Source organism: Gossypium hirsutum, chromosome D02, assembly GCF_007990345.1.
Source record: "Gossypium hirsutum isolate 1008001.06 chromosome D02, Gossypium_hirsutum_v2.1, whole genome shotgun sequence".
NCBI lineage: Eukaryota > Viridiplantae > Streptophyta > Magnoliopsida > Malvales > Malvaceae > Gossypium > Gossypium hirsutum.
In genome coordinates this window covers 48,115,637-48,129,196 of record NC_053438.1, presented here as the reverse complement: position 1 = coordinate 48,129,196, position 13,560 = coordinate 48,115,637, and positions in this window count along the sequence as shown.

Below are 13,560 nucleotides of genomic sequence, written 5' to 3'. Positions count from 1 at the left end.
CCACATAGAGAAAGTCTATGGAAAAGTCATAACATGAAGGGATGAAGGAGGCACATGAATCTTGTCTCCATAAAGTTGGCACTTATGACATTTCTTGGTACAACTGATGCAATCCCCTTCCATGGTGGACCAACAGTACCCGAATCTCATGATTTGCTTGGTCATTGTAAAACCATTAGCATGTGTTCCTCAAACACCCTTATAGACCTCTTCCAAGGTTTTCTTAGCCTCAACAGCATCTACACGTCTTAATAGCTCAGGCATATCATGGTACGATCATGCGAAAACATCTTTGAATTCTTGGAGTAACTCAATGCCATCTTGCTTTGTCTCTATGATGATATAGGCTCCGATCTTCACCTCTTCCTTTTCTCCTAAGCTCACAATTTCCACTTGATTCTTTGTAAGGCAAGATCTATTTCTCGATTTGTTCTACCATCCTTAACAAGTCTAGAAATAGGCTATAATCTATGTCATCTTCAAAGTCATGAGACCCTTTAAACACATGTCTCGTTCAAAAAGAGATCCTGAGTCTGTATCAGCGTCACTCATGTCATTGATATCTAGGGACCTATTGTAGGTACAAAAGTGTGACAGCCCAAAATTGACCCTAGTCGGGAAGTGGTTTCGGGACCGCTAAACCGAGTCACCGAAATGTTTGAATGTGATATTTATTGTCTAGAATATGTATATATGCATGTGTTAAAATTTCATGGTTGAATTTTGTAAATTGTAAGTGAAATTTTATTAAATAGGACTTATGTGAGAAAATTTAGAAATGTGCTAGGCTAATGTAAGGTGGCCCATTTATGCATGTTGCAAATAGTTGTACTTGCATGTCAAATACCCCTTTTATTTTAAGTGGTGGCCGGCCATGATGGTCATATATATATAATATGTATTAAATCTTAATTAAATGGCCATTATTTTATGCAAAAGAAAGGAAATAGATTAAAGAAATAATAAAAAGAAAAGTAATGAAGACAAAGCATCATCTTTGTCTTCTTGGCCGGATTGAAAGAAAGAATTGGGGCAAACATTCGGTCACTTGAAGCTTGAGAAGGGGGGGAAATGGGTGAAGAAAACTAAGTGTTCATCTTTGTTTCTTCTAAGCCGAATGTGAAGGAAGGAATAGGGGCAAAGAACTTTCGGCCATTTGAATGCTTAATAAGGTTAGTATATTGTGTTAAAGTTGTGAAATTTTAGCTTGATTTAGGTTAATTATCATGGTTCTTACTTAGACCATGCAAAATTTTTAACTTTGATGGATGGATGGAGCATTCGGCTATGGCTATTAAAGAAGGAAAATTGATTACTTCCTTTAAGTTTTGATGAAGAATGTGTTGAGGAAAGAAATTGATCTTGCTAAAAATATAAATTCTAAATGCTCATATATGTAATACCCAAATAAAAATGCTTGATGTCTTGAACAAATATTGTTTCGATGGGTGGAATGAGTAATGTCATGTATAGGTTTCGGCTATGGATTTTCATGTTTAATATTTTTATGTTGGTGTTCAAATTGAAAATGGATGTTAGTTGTGCTATAACACTTGCTTAATGATGAAATGATCATGAGCTTAGGGCTTGAGAGGCATTCGGCTTTGGAGTAAAAATAATAGAAATGGTGTTTAGTCAATGCAAGTGTCCATACTTGTAGGATGTATTGAGTGTTGCAATCGGCCTTAACATAGACATGTGTGTTCGGCCACATAAATGAGCACCTAAGTTGATGTGTATGTTCGGCCAAAGGTAAGCATGTTGATGGCTTTATCTTGACTTAGAAGGTTCGGCTAAAGGGAAAATTAGCTAATATGTCGAATTCGATTCGTGAATTCGTACATATGTGACTCTAATGTCTAATGTGTATATGGACTAAGTACCTTGAGGTTCTCTTTGAGGTTCGAGTGAATTGTATTGAATCATTTGATGTGATTAAAAATGCATATGACCATTGTGTATTTGAGCTAAAAGGTGGCCATATGACCCATCAAACTCCTTGTCATATTCGGCCATAAGCTAGCAAAATGAGACCTTAATGAGTTAAATTTGTTTGATTTAGCTCAAGGAGTTAAAGGAGGTGAATCGAGCAAAGGCAAAGAAAAGGTCATCGAGTAGCCGAGTTGGAACCGTCTTACCCAACACGAGGTAAGTCATTAAGCATGTAGTTGGTATTATTTCAAATGGTCATAATGTTTATGTATTGATGCTGAATGGAATGAATAAATATACATATATATATGCATGTACGTATGTGATGATGAAATTGTTGAATGAAAAGAAAAGAGGTAAGATGTACTGAGTTGTTGATCTCGGCACTAAACGTGCGGGTATAACCATTTATGACCATGAGATTGGCGCTAAGTGCGCGGGATTAAATTGTACAGCACTAAGTGTGCGATTTGACTATGTTGCACTAAGTGTGCGAAATGAATATGATGCACTAAGTGTGCGAATTGACCATGCGGCACTAAGTGTGCGAGTTTGACTATGTAGCACTAAGTGTGCGATTTGATTTCGTAGCACTAAGTGTGCGAGTTGATTATATAGCACTGAGTGTGCGGACTCAATATACATTCGTGAATCATTATGGACACTATGTGTGCGACACTATTGAGTCGATCGCGGACAGCGGATCGGGTAAGTGTCTTGAGTACATGGCTAATAGGTGCTATGCTTATACTTGGTGTTGAGCTCGGTAAGTTTGAACCCATGTGACAAATATACTTGAAGTCACGTACATAAAATTTATCGTAGGATGGGTGAAAGGCCGTTTAGTCGTTTGATTGTAACGAAAATAAATTGATTTATGAAAATGCTTCAATGTCCTATTGATGAGTATACGGAATGTGAATGCATGAATTGATATGAAATTGAATCGATAGGTGGGAGGAACTATGGTATGGTTCGGTATGGATGGAGTAAATTGTCTCGTTCCATTTTGTTTCCTCTTGTGATAATGTTATTGATGGATGGTAGTACATTGCTTATGACTTACTGAGTTATAAACTCACTCGGTGTTTCCTTGTCACCCATTATAGGTTGCTTGGACTCATCTATTTTTGCGGGGTCAGGTCGTCATCGAAGTCATCACACCGGATAGCAAGTTTTGGTACTTTCTTCTTAGTTGGCTTAGAAGAACATTTTGGCATGTATAAGCTATTACGTTGTGTTTGAACTTTGGCATGTAAACTTTAAGCCATGCGAAAATGGCACGAATGTTCGATTGAGTTGGATCAAGGGTAGGCATGAAATGGACCTAGTTACTTTCGTAACAGATGCTGGCAGCAGCAGTGTCATGAGATTGAAAAATCACTAAAAATAGTAGGAGTGGAATTAATTGATGAATAAATTATGTAATCGAAGCTCGGTGAGTCTGTTTTCATGAGGAAGTAACGAAAAGATCATATGGGCAGTATATTAAGAGATAATCAGATTTTTGTGGGACAGGGCCAGAACGGTTTCTGGATTCCCTGCTCCGACTTTGGAAATTCATTATAAATTAACCAGAGATAATTAGGGGTCGTACCATATATGTATAGATTCCTCTCTAAGTCTAGTTTTCATAGAAACAAACGGCATCAGTATTGAAGCCCCGTGCAGGGAGATATTCAAGTCGTAATGGGCAAAGGTCAGTGTAGTCGACCCCTGCAACATGGGAGACTTTGACTAATAAACTGTACTAATTGGCCCGACCAAAAATTCTAGAAAAAAATACATAGATGGGCACATGAGTCTAGTTTCTGGGAAAAATTACAAAACTGATTTTCGAGTTACAAAACTCAAGATATGATTTTTAAAACGACTAGTACCCAGATTGGGCAGTGTCTGGAAAATAAATTTTATAAGGGGTTAAAGTCAGTTAACACCTCGTGTTCGACTCCGGTGTCGGTTTCGGGTTCGGGGTGTTACAAAAAGAGTATACAAATAATGTATGAATTTAAGAATAAGTATTTGTACAGTATGATTATGAATGAAAGATTGATTTGAAAGAAAAATCCAAAAGAATGAAAGAATCAAAAATAATTATTCATAAAGAATGAAAGAATATTGGCTCAAAAATGATCGTAAAGATGCATTTCATAATGACGTTCAAACTTGAGTCTATTTCACAAAAGAGTTCTTACTGCCTCTAGGCTAAAAGCAACAAGTGTGTTCTGAACATTACTCTAAATAAGCTCTAAATACTACAAAGATTTCTTCTGCAATCCGATTGCTTAGAACACTTCCAAGTTTATAAGGGTGAATATCTAACAATGTCCCTTTTCATTTGTGTCTTCATATATGGCATTGATGTGAACGTTTCCCTACACTTTTTCATACATCCAATTGACCCGATAATCAATATGATAAGGTAATAGATTTTCTGCACTAGATCAATCATCAAATTTGACAATGCCCATACTAATAAGCCTTTCGACCAGTTTCTTGAAAGTGGTGCAATTTTCTATAGAATGTCCTACAATTCCTGTATGGTATTCGCATTGGGCGTTTGCATCATACCATTTTGGGAATGGAGGTTGCACGGGTTCTGAGTAGAGCGGGGATACCACATGTGCGTCAAACAGATTTTGATACAACTCTCTATATGTCATTGGGATGGGTGTAAATTGGAGTTTTTTTGTGTTTGGCCTCGAGTTAGATTCTTGCCTTGAGGCACTTTGATAGCCAGTGGTTACGACCCTCGGCTGGCCTACAGTGATCGATTTGGAATACCCTTTACTATGCATGCCCATTTTATTCACTTCATTTTCCTTGTTCTTTAGGGTTGATCTTTTGACACTTTCGCCCATATCTATCTTCCCACTTCTTATTGCGTTTTCGATCATCTCGCCAGACATTACTATATCTGAGAAGCTCATGGTAGCACTTCCTAACATATGGTTAATGAATGGGGCTTTTAGAGTGTTGATGAAAAGCATTGTGGTTTCTGTCTCCAAAAGAGGTGGCTGGATTTATGTCGCTACCTCCCTCTATCTTTGGGCGTATTGCCTGAAGCTCTCACTTTGCTTCTCTTCCATATTTTACAGGGTGATTCTATCAGGGACCATATCTGCTACATTACTGTATTGCTTCATAAATGCTTGTGCTAAGTCCCTCCATAAAATAATCTTGGTACTGCTTAATTGATTGTACCACTTAGATGCTGCCCCTGTGAGGCTATCTTGAAAGCAATGTATAAGCAGTTGGTCATTGTTAACGTATCCACTCATACGCTTACAAAACATGGTAATATGAGCTTCAGGGCAACTGGTCCCATTGTATTTCTCAAATTCTGGCGTTTTGAACTTGTGGGGGAGTACCAAATCCGGGACCAAACTCAAATCTTTAGCATCAATCCCCTGATAATTCTCAATACTTTCCATAGCCCTGAACTTTTCTTCGAGCCATTTACAGCTTTCCTCCAGCTGTTTTGGCAATTCTTCATTTGTTTTCTCCTTCTCAGCCACTTCGTCAAAATCGGGTATGATGGGACTAGTAGGGTTCTCTCCAGGGTTAGAACCTGATCCAGTTTGGAAGTTCATTGGCATGGAGGTACCAGGCTGAAGTTGCTAAGGCCTGATTGTGACAGAGGACCTTCGTTGGTGTACATCAACTTGGGGCTGTACATGTGAAGGAGTAAAGCCTAGAGGGTAGCGGTGTCCATCATTATCTCCTTCTTCAACATTAACTATGGGGTCCTTTCCTTTGTCATTTCCCCCAACCAACAGCTATGTTAACTGAGTCATCATGTTCTTCTGGGACTCCATCATCTTTTCTACCATATCTTGCTAATTTTTTTCTAGCCGCTCTCGCATTTGGTCTTGCATCTCTTTTTGGAGCTATTCGAGTCTTTTCAATCTTTGATCCATGTTTTTCAATTTTGCCCAAGTACCATAACGATGTTTAGTCGATAGAATTTTTTTGGTTCCCAAGTTAACTGAAATAATTTTACCTAATTAGGGTTCTTTTGTGAAAATCTAATGCATATGATACAATGTAATGCAAATGCATAGAATGAATGTAAAAAGAAAGAGAGGCATTGATTCTGAATTCAATTCCATTAAAACAACTTTTCTAGAAGACAAATTTCTTTACATAAAACGAACTACATATGCGGTTTTGCCCTCATATTCCAGGCGAAGATATCGATCTTTGTCTTCATATACGGATGCTAGGATTAAATCTTGTGAATTTTCCAAAATCTGTCTCTACTATCTCCTTTTTGTTTGATCCGAGCCACGACCTATTGATCACCCTGCGATGCTCTTTAGTTTCTTTGAGACGTGACAGCTCTCGAATAATCTTTGTCGATTTGAATCCTTAGGCAGTGAAGCATAGTCGTATATTCCTCCATGAACTTTCAGCCTTCTCTCATTGTGTTTAATCATACCATATTCGAGCAGACGCATTATATTCCACTTTATTAAGAAATTCATTTTCGATGACAAGCTTTTCTATTTAGCAATCAAATTTGAATCAAAACCTCTTTTCTATGATGAAAATGCAAAGTAATCATAACCAAAACAAAACGAAACGGGTTAGCACAAAGCAAAAGCAAACAAGAAAAATAGAGTACCTATTCGGGTGACCACTAGGGGTTTGGTATGGTTCTACCTAAAGCGGGCTCTTAAGGCTCACTATATGCGGTTTGGTTCTAAAGTAAAGGTACCCAAACCAGCAGATTCCTCGATCCCCACCCATTATAGGCTCATACGAATCGAGTTCGGTTCAGGGGAATACATTTCCTTATAGCTGCACGGAGATGAAAATCTCACGAAGACATAGGTACAGATGTATCCCGGAAATGATCCACTATCCTGCACGGAGGTGAAAACCTCACAAAGGAGTATCTTTTCACTCCCACTTAAAAGGGTGTGACCAACGGTCATGCAATGCAATGTGCAAAAAGATGTCAAAACTTAAACTAACACAGCAATTATAAACCACAATAATGAATACCATAATAAAGACGGATGAAATGCAACGAAAGGATCGTATATTTAAATCAAGTTTTCAAGTTTTGACAAAAAGACAAAAAATAATGAATACCATAATCAACTCGTGACTTGACTCTCTTATTTTGGTTCCCTAGTGGAGTCGCCAAGCTGTTGACACCATTTTTTTGATGAATGGGGTCGACTTGAATTTTGAAAAAGAAAACGAATACGGGAGTCGCCACCAATCTTTTTTAATAAGGTGTGATCATGTCACCTCAAAAAGTGGTTGTTTTTAATAAATGATTTGGTTTTATTAAAATAATGATTTTGGTCCACGAAATTTAGAAAAACAAGTTTGGGAGTCGGTTACGTACGAGGAAGGGTTAGCACCCTCGTAACGCCCAAAATTGGTACCTAGTTGATTAATTAGTGTCTTAGTGTCAAAGATTGAAAACTTTGAAAAATTTTAAAAATACGATCCTAAAAAATTTTTCGAATAATATGGGTTGGAATTTAGGATTCTCTTGTTCCAAAAGAATATCACATCCAGCACGTTAGGATACGATACTTTAAACTCTCAAACCAAGATCACCTTATGGTTTCCAAAACCCATACTTTGAAATTTTAAGAGGGTATTTGGCTATTTGGTCAAACGAGAAATCGAAACCCAGCACGTTAGGGCACATTTTCTCAAATTTCCAAACGCAAAATATTGCCTTATTTAGAAAAATTTTCCTTTTGATGTATGGTGTTAATATGCATAACGGAATAACAAATATAATAATGTAAGTAAAAATAATATGAACAACAACAAAATTAAGAAAAATAAATAAAAGAGATAAATCAATTATATAATAACAAGTAAATAAATTAATAGAATTAAAACGTTTTTAAAATAATAATAGACATGTAAATAAATAAATAATAATAATAAAATAAATAAAATTATAAAATGTAAAAATATATATGTACGTATATATATACAACAAAGTTTGAAATTAAAATAAATAATAATATTATTATTATTATTATTATTAACAAAATAGTGAATTAATCTAAAATTTAAAAATTATAAAAGAAGATATAAGTAAATAAATAAAATATATAGGAAAACAAAAATATCTTTAAACCTGATACATAAATATAAATAGAAATATATAAATAATAGCAATAATAATAGTAATAATAATATTAATTAATTAATTAAAAAATAGCAAGTATAAAGGACTAAATCAAACTAAAAGATGGAAATTTGGGGCAGATTCGAAATAAATAAAAAAGAAATGGGCTATATTGAGTGCATGAATGAAATGGAGGGACCAAAATAGTAAATATCCCACCCCCCAAAACGCATCATTTTGCGTGGGACTAAAATGAAACAGAATTAAAACTATGCGGCTAAATTAAAATAAAAGAAAAGAAAGAAAAAGGATCAAATCGCAACATGTTGCAAAAACGGAAGGACTGCACATGCAAATAGCCCAAAAGTCGAAAACGCGCCGATCCTCTAGGGGGTCGGGTCGTATGCGCGGGTCGAGGGGATAAACGACGTCGTTTTGGGACCTATAAAACTCAATTTTTTGACAAAAAACTTCATTCTTTTCCTTCTAAAAAAACAAAAAAAATGCTCTCCCCTCTTATTTCTTAGCCCTGAATCCGGCGAAGGCTCCAGTGCCAGACCATCGTGGCGGCCGCCGGTTGCCGGCGACGGAGCTGCCGTCCACGGCAACCAAAAAATTCGAAAAGGTACCTTTTTTACTATATATTTATGCGTATATATATAAACATAAACGTATAAAAAAGGAGTTCGAAAATAAAAGAAATAATAAAAAAAACCTTTGCGTTTTTTTTTCAAATCTGTTTTGTTGCTTGCTTCTTTATTTTTGTTTTTTTGATGCTTGAATCTCTGCTTTTTTTATTTCTTAAAGAAAAAAAATCCCTTTTACAGTGGTTTATCATGGCTTTTATAGCCATTTTTACAAAGTTGTTTTAATCTATTTTATTTTTGTTGTCACTTCCGTTGCAGACACAAGTGGGTAGGGGAGCGACAGAGCAGGTGGTGGCAGTTGGGTCTGAACACCCTAGGTGCAGCGCACCTAGGGTTAGGTTTTTCCTCTTTTTTTTTTGTGTGTTTGTTTTGGGCTGCTGGATATGAGTTTGGGTAATTGGGCTTGTATTTGGGCTGTTTGGTTTTAGTTATTTTTGGGTCTGAATTGGGTTTGGGTAGGTTGCTGGGCTTGTTTGTAATTTGGGTTGTGGTTTTTGGTTTTGGGCCCCGGGTCAAAATTGGGCTTGTACAAGTATAAAAAAAGTAGAGATCTAATTCTAATAACTATTAGAATTTAAAGTATATCAAAACTTTATATTGATCATTATAGACATCCACTTAATAAGATATTCATAATAATTTTAATATTTTCGTTGCTCATTTTCTTGATGTATCTTTATTTTGGTTAAATTAATTGTATTTTTTTATAATGTAAACCTCAGTAAATTAATTTTATTTCTTGATGTATCCTTTTATTGTATTTTTTATAAAGAATAATATTTATAATTAAGTATAAAACTAATCTAAAAAAATTTAAAGCTCATAAAAAAATTTTGTATAATAAAATATATTTAATCTATTAGTCAAATGAGTAACTAATCAAAACAATTAATGTTTATAAATTTTATTACAAACCAATAAAAGTTTGCAATAACTGATTATCAAAATCGAATTCATAATTTTCACTTGGGTTGGAGTTATAAAGATAGAGGCGAAACTAGAAATTTGTTTTTTTTTTTTTGGAATGAAATTATATATTTTTATGATAATAAAAATGTAATTTTACCACTTTAATAACTAATATTTTTATAATTTTAAAAAGACTAAATCAAAATTTTATCATTTTTGGAAGCTAAAATATAATTTTATCATTACTAATTTAAAATTTTATAAATTATAAAGAGACCTAAATGAAAAAAAAATCATTTTAGGGGCCGAGCCCCTGTCAACCCCTGACTTCGCCACTATCTAAAGACAACGTTATTGGGAAGAACAATTATAAACGTTGAACATGAATTATAAAATAGACATAATTAACTTCACAATTTATCATTTTGATAAATTGACCATTTTACTTTTAACAATTTAAAGAATAATTTCCAAAATTTACCATTCAGCTTAAAAATCATAGTTTTATCTGTATTAATTTAATGTTTGTTAATTAATAATTAATAGGTAAATAAATTAAATCTCTTTCATAATTTTATTACTACTTCTAAATTTGTATTCGTATAATTTGCATCATTAGTTGCACTTTTGAGTATGAATTGTTGACATTAATATAAAAAATTAGTATAATTTACTAAAATTAAGAAAATATAATGTGATATATGAAGTTGGCACAAATCAAAAGGGGGTTAATTATTTGTCAAAAAAAGTATATGAAGGATAAATTAGGTTGATTAATATACTCACTAATATCAACCTGGAATTCAAAAATTGAAGACTTTAACAAGAACAATGCTATGTTAATCAATTTATGGATTTTAAAAATAATTGCAAAAAGGGAATGTATGGAAAAGGATTTGTATAATTTATATTATAAAATATTACTATATTTTTATATAATTTACTTCCCTTCTATCTAATTACTAAAAATAATCATATATTTTTATGTTATATTTTGCCTAATAATATTATTTATGAGTTTTGACAAATTTTTTAATAAATAATATGTTTAAAGTTTTTTTTATCATATTATTAACAAGAATATGCACAATATTTAATATTTTAATTCACACATGCAATCATTTTGTATATCTACGAAATTACTATTCATATTATTCTATATATATAAAATTTAAATAGCATAATATTTACTCTAATATCAATTATCATTTTTTGAAAATTTAATTTCTCGTTATTATGTTTAAAGTTTTTAATCATGTTAATTGTAAAAACTTTAACATATAAAAGAAATTACATGAAGTAATGTAATAAAATTTAATTATTAAATGGATTAATAAAAGATTATATTATATTAAAGTTATTTTATTTTTAAATAAAAATATATATTAAAAATTAAGTAACTCTTGTTGTGCAATATTTACACGAAGTTAAAAAAAAAAAATAGCAATGAGGACAAAATTGGAAGAATGCCCTCCAGTGGGGAAGCATTTTCCCCAGTCAAAAATATAAGGGTCCAGTGAGATTGGAAAGAATGGTGCGTCTAGGCCGAAAAGCAGCTTCATCGCAATGCACTGGCGTCCCAATAGCATCCAAACGAAGAAAGGGCGAGGCCTACGCATGTGTCATGAGTTTCTCCAATACTGACCATCTTCACAAACAACTCAATGTTATGAATATTGTGCTTGGAAAAATAAATATAATGTGATTAACTATATTTTATGAATTATTATTATAAAAGGCTAGTTGAAATTAAAAATGATTAAGGCTTATTCAACTTTAATTTTAAATAAAGTATAGCTCAAATATGTATAGATAATCTAATAACTAATTTTTAATTGATGATGTGTGATTAGAAATTAAGGTTAATATGCAAAAAGTTATATATTAACATTATGGTCCCAAATTACACATACATATCTTTTTGACATCCCATCTTCAGGAAAAAAAAGCCACATCTTCTAAATTACTTACGTGTTAATTTGGAAGATCAATATTTTAAGATATCGACAGATTCAAGTACAATTCTGCATATATATATTTTTAATGAACTGATATCACAAATTCTAATTTATTATATTTTATATAATATTTTTACGATTTTAACAAGTAGGATTAGACTTCGTCATATCGAATTATTGAAAATAAATTAATTCTTTACTATTTTTGAATTGATTCGTTTTTTAAATTTAATGAATTCGATATTTTAATTAAATAATTTTTGTTATTATACCTTATAAATAAATCCATAAAGTGGGCCACGGTTAATTTTTCTTTGGAATAAAACAGTGGCTTAAAGATTGTGGTTGAATGTAATTTATATATGTTCATGAGATGAGACGAGGTATTATACTTTGGCAATATATAACCTTTTTTTTTTTTTTTGGCGAGTTTGGGATATCTATCCATCTATATAAATTTATGCGGTTGATTTTTCTTTCGCGCGGTACTTAGCAGTTTCCAGCACAACTGCTGTGGTGCATCTCAAGTTCATCCATAAAAATTATTTTAGTGCATTGTTGGATTATTTGTTTGATTGAAATTTTTATTGATTTGCATGACTCATAATTAATGTTTTTATGTGGAAATTATTTTATGATATATTACTATTTTTAAATAGAATTGAATAAATTGGTTAAGATTTAAATAAGTTAAAAGATTAAAGTATTTTAAATATAATTGGTATTTGAGTTTTTGTTCCGTCTTTGATGCTGAACTGTGGAGAATTTCAGATGTTGTAGTCTTTATTCAAAGGGAAGGATGCAAAAAGATTTTCATTCACACTGATAATTTGGAAGTGATCAAAGCTATTCAAAACATTCATATGAATGAATTAACCTTAGCCTTGGTTAGAAGAATCCACATGATCTTACAAACTTTGGAGCTATGGGAAATCAAGCATTTCCCCGTATAGAGGAATCAAGTTGCGGATAGTCTTGCAAAAATGGCTTCAGAGGATAATTCAACTTTACAAGTATTTGCAAGAATTCCAGAAGAGATAGCAGTGTTTGTTGAGATTGATAGAGTTTCAAACTTTCCGATTATAACTATTTAATTTCACAAAAAAATATATTATTTCGAAAATTGTAGCATGATCAGAAATTCTAATTTTAACCTTTAACTGTTATGGAAACATTAAATTTGGATATTGATATGTTTATATATATATATATATATATATTTAAAACAACTTAGTTGAAATAATAAGTTGCCAAAGTTACCTCTCTTTTTTAAATTATTTTGTTTTAAAATATAAAAAGTTGTGTGTATGCAAGTTAAGTCATGTTAATATTGATCCACCCAAAGGAGGTTAATATTTAACAAAATTACACATGCAACTTTAGTAATAAATATATGACAATTATTCAGTTTTGCATGTGAGTAATAAATCAACCCAAATGAAGTTTTATTATTTAATATGTTCTTATTGCCAGTGTTTGATTACTACACCAAAATATCACTTTCAAGTTAATATTTTTTCCAAATATTAATAGAGTGCTCAGATATCTTGAGATGGGTTTACCTTTATTAAATTCTTTTGGTTTAAATTTGAAGTCTCATGTGAGATTATTTTGTTTGATTTGACTGTTATTATATCGGCCAACATAATTGCGTACATTGAAACATTCACAGGCATTATGTCAAAAACATTATTTGATAATGTTAGTGGCTAAAATAGAAAATTTAAAACTTGAATGACTAAAATAGAAACAAGCTAATAGCTGGGTGACTATTTTTATAATTTCCTAAAAAAATGCCATAGTTCTCTGTGCTATTCGTAAATTTGAAATTTAGTCCCTATACTTTTATTTCTATGAATTTAATCTCTTTAATTTTCATATTTTAAATTTCAGGTCCAACTGTTAACACTATTAGAGTTATTTTATCAAATTGAGATTAATTACAATGTCATTTGTTTAGTTACATTGCTACTATGTGAGTGTTGTTTATTTTAAAATGTCACAC